Genomic DNA, 4386 nt, shown 5'->3' on the forward strand with positions numbered 1-4386 from the left:
TCACCAACCAGGCAGCATACACCAGCTAAGATGAGGCCTCCAATACTTATACAGCAAAGGACTCCCGGGTCTGGACTGGAGTCCCCAGGAAATTTAGAGGTCTGGTGGGGTGGGTGGGGTTGGTGTGGTAGGGTGGGTGTGGTGGGTGTGGTGGGGATGTGCTTGTTGAAACTGGGGAGGGGAGTGCAGGGTGGGAGGAGGTATGGGATGTGGAACGCTAGGGGTGTAGACTGGAAGGGGAATAAAATCTGGGGTGTAAACATAAATTAATTAATTAATTAAAAAAAGAAAAATAATGAAAAGGTTCATTTTCTTCCTTCCAGACAATGTTAGATGGAGCTTGGGGTATAGTATAGAAGAGTTAGGGTAAGGGCTGAGTGATCCTAAATGACTGGGACTCGAAAATAAGATCCACAGAGTCAACTAATTTGGACTCTTGAGGGTTTCCAGAGGCTAACCCATTAACCAAAGAGTGAGCATGGGTTGGACCTAGCCACCCTGTCCTGCCCTATATGTACATATGTAGCAGATATGCAACTTGGTCTTTACGCAGGTCTCTCAACAACTCTTGTGCAGGCTGTCCATGAGCGGGTTGCCTGCCTGTGGATATGGTTTCCCCAACTGGTCCTCCTTGTGTGTCCTCAGTGGGAGAGGATGCATGCAGCCTTCCAGTGTCTTCATGAGACAGAGGCGTTGGGATGAGAGTGATACCCAGGGCAGCTCCCCCAGGAGAGGATAACATGAGGGGAGGATCTATGTGAAATGGTACTGGGAAGAGAAGAGGCATGATATTGAGATATGAAGTGAATACATAAATAAATTAATAAGACAGGAGGAGGAAGGAAGAGGAGGAGAAGGAGGAGGAGGAGGAGAAGGAAGAGGAGGAGGAGAAGGAAGAGGAGGAGAAGGAGGAGGAAAAGGAAGAGGAGGAGGAGGAGGAGGAGACAATAAACAGCAAGGGGGATAAACAGAGTGAAAGAGAAAAAACAGTAGATGGGTATCTGATTAATGCCTTCAGGCTTACTAAGAAGTATAAAGAATTCTTTGCCATAAATTCACACAATTTGAATGTTCAACAAGTCTTATCATAAATAGAGAAACTTGAATTTGACTTGCTTGAAAAAATGCCTTTAAATATTTGGGAAATATATGGTATCTACTCCTTCGGGCAGATTTAGTGTAATAAGGTGTTAAGTGTATAGTACCCTGTTAGTTTTAGGGGTAAAATACAAATGATCACAAGCAAAATGCTATATAAAATAATTCAATTTTAAAGAAACAGTTTTTAAATATTTTAGAAATATAGATTTGGGTTGGACATAGGACTTCATGGTCAAAAGAACATTCTGGTTTACAAAAAAACCTGAATTCATTTTTCAGTACTACACTTGTTGTTTTACAGCTACCTGTAACTATATCCAGCAGATACAATGCCTACTTCAGTCTCCTTAGGCAACTGCGTGTGTGTGTGTGTGTGTGTGTGTGTGTGTGTGTGTGTGTGTGTGTATGAATAAAAATAAAAGTAAAATACATTTTGAGATTAACAAATTACTTTAAAAACTGCTCAAAATATAAAGCATTGATTTGATCATTGAATCATGAACATGCTCTGTCTTAATATCAACAATATTTCAACATATTGAAATATATATATTTAAAATATTTAACTTGTTTATTTTTTCACACGTAGAAGACAAATAAACATTTCCCTCTTGTGGTGTAATTTATAGTGTTTATTTGTCTTTTCTTGTAATTGATACTACACGTAGTAAGAAAAAGATATAAGTGTATGAGTTGTTATCCAAATAATGTGATGTTTAAGACCTTTCCCACTTAGAGTCCCTTAAAAGTAATCTGTTGTAAGTCACATGGCACTCATATAACTGACTTTAGAGAATTCTCCTATGTGTTGCATATAGAACTGAAGATTAAGCTTGAAAACTCAGTCACAAGTGATGCTCATGCTTGCCTCTCATGCTCATCCTCCTCCTCCTTCTCCTCCTCTTCCTTCCTCCTCCTGTCTTATTAATTTATTTATGTATTCACCTGTTAGAATATATAAAATCAACAACAATAACAAATGCACAAATATACTGGTGAGATTGTAGGATAAGGGGAATAAAAACTTATTCACTGTGGGGATTCTATATTGATGCTGCCACTCTGGAAATCAGTGTGAACTTTCAAAAATCCAAAAAGAAGTCTACCATATATTATATCTATACAAACAATTCTTCACCTTTCTCACCTGCAAAGAAAGATGAAGTGAGAAAATTTGGCAATGAAATAGACAAAACCAGCATATATTATTCTGTTATTCAGCTGTGGTGGCTTACATCTGCTTAACCCAGGGAGTGGCAGTGTTAAAAGGTGTGACCTTGTGGGAGTATGTGTGGGCTTGATAGAGGAAGTGTGCCACTACATGGGTGGGCTTCAGGTTCTTATGCTCAGGCTCCACTTGATTTGGAATGAGATTCTCCTCTCGGCTGCCTACAGAAGACAGTCTTCTCCTAGATGTGGAATTCTCAACTCCTTCTCTGTGGATGCTGTAATGCTCTTCACCAGTAAGATAATTGACTGAACCTCTAAAACAGTAAGTGACCTCCAATTAAATTTCCTTATAAGAGTTGTCTTGGACATGATACCTCTTCACAGCAATGAAACCCTAACTTAGACAGATTTTTGTGCTTTCCTTAACAGCAATTTCTTTAACTTCAATTATGAACATATCAATGGTTATCATAAATAAGTTTAAGATACTAAGAGAATGCTTCCTAAGGAACACTGACCTAAATTTACAATTAATTAATGGTAGTACACGGGATAGCTATATCATGTTAGGTGTACTTATGACCTGGTTATTGTTTTTATTTAGGCATAAATATATGATTTGTGTCACGTTAACAAGTGGTGGATTTTGATGGCTATTCCTGGTTATCAACTTGACTATATCTGGAATGAGCTACAATCCAGAAATGGAGGTCAAAGCTGTGACACAGATCTTGAAGCTGGAGAACACAAACTTTTGACCAATACATTGTAGCTGGAGGACACACATGGCATTCTTTAGTCAAGATCTTGAGGTACATCTTTAGTCTGGGTCATACCTTCTGTTGGAGTTCTACATAAGTGCAGTGGAAGAATGAAGAATTTGTTCTTCTTTGCATGTTTGTACTTACTTGCCAGCACATCTGTTGGATTCTGATTCTTCAGAATTCCAGCTTCTACAGAACAACCAGGTGAAAAACCCAGGCTCCTGGGCCTGAACAACTTGGCCATTGGTGGCTTACTTGACCTTCAACCTATAAGTCATTCCAATATATATGTGAATACACAAACCTATGTGTGTATGTGTGTGTATAGGTACATGTATGTGTGTGTATGTACATATTTATACATATATATTCATTCCGTACATTCTAGGACTCTTGAGAACCCAATCTAGTACAGTAGCTTAGACATGTAAAACAAATTCTACATGTTGTCTTTTATATTTTGTTTTTAATTCCAAATCTGTATTCTTTATATATATAATATAATTTTGAGTATATAATTTTGAGTTACCAAAAAAACCACCAAAGTGCAAATGAACCCAGCAGGGATATGAGCTCTAGTATATGGAACAGCAGGGCTTAAGTACTGTGAGTAGAGAAATCAATATGGGAGATAATTTAAGTAGGAATAGGTAGTGATAAATATCACTTGAAACACTTGACAGTGAATTATTATTTTATATTTACATACTTTACATATAATTGCATCTATCAGTTAAGATAATGTTCTTATAAGACCAATGGACTATCTAACAAAATTTCAGTACTGTGCATAAGTAAAAGTCTTGGGAGTTGTAAGTCAGGGTAGTCTGAGATACCTCTTAAACAATAAAGATACCACCACTGCTGTTATAAGTATTTGTTTTCCAGAATTTAAACTCAAGTTTCTATTCCTACAGTTACTATGCACTTTATTCTGAGGACTTGAGACATTGAGCAGGAATTGATCCAGAAACTTGATATTGCAGAGGTGTCTCTCTTAATATCATGATGTGATACGCAAGCTGCCAAGAAAAAATAGCAATCGCTAGTCCTATTCAGCTGTATCATCTATGAACCACAACTGTGTCTGGGCTGGCAAGACTTGCTCAAAGGTAAAGTAGTGACACTTTTCTTGTAGCTTACTAACAGACAGTTGTCTGATTGAATTCAAATCCCATTAAGCAGGGGTGACATCTTAATGGGTACCGTTATCTTAGCCAACTACTCAGTAGTGTATATGCCCAAGAAAGGAGTCCACTACCCCCACTTTCTTAAACCAGTATAGCAGCCCCAATTTTACTCTAAGTACTTACTTTTATACCCAAAGATAAGTACAGATATCACAATCCAT

Source organism: Rattus rattus, chromosome 3 (genome assembly GCF_011064425.1).
Source record: "Rattus rattus isolate New Zealand chromosome 3, Rrattus_CSIRO_v1, whole genome shotgun sequence".
Classification (NCBI taxonomy): domain Eukaryota; kingdom Metazoa; phylum Chordata; class Mammalia; order Rodentia; family Muridae; genus Rattus; species Rattus rattus.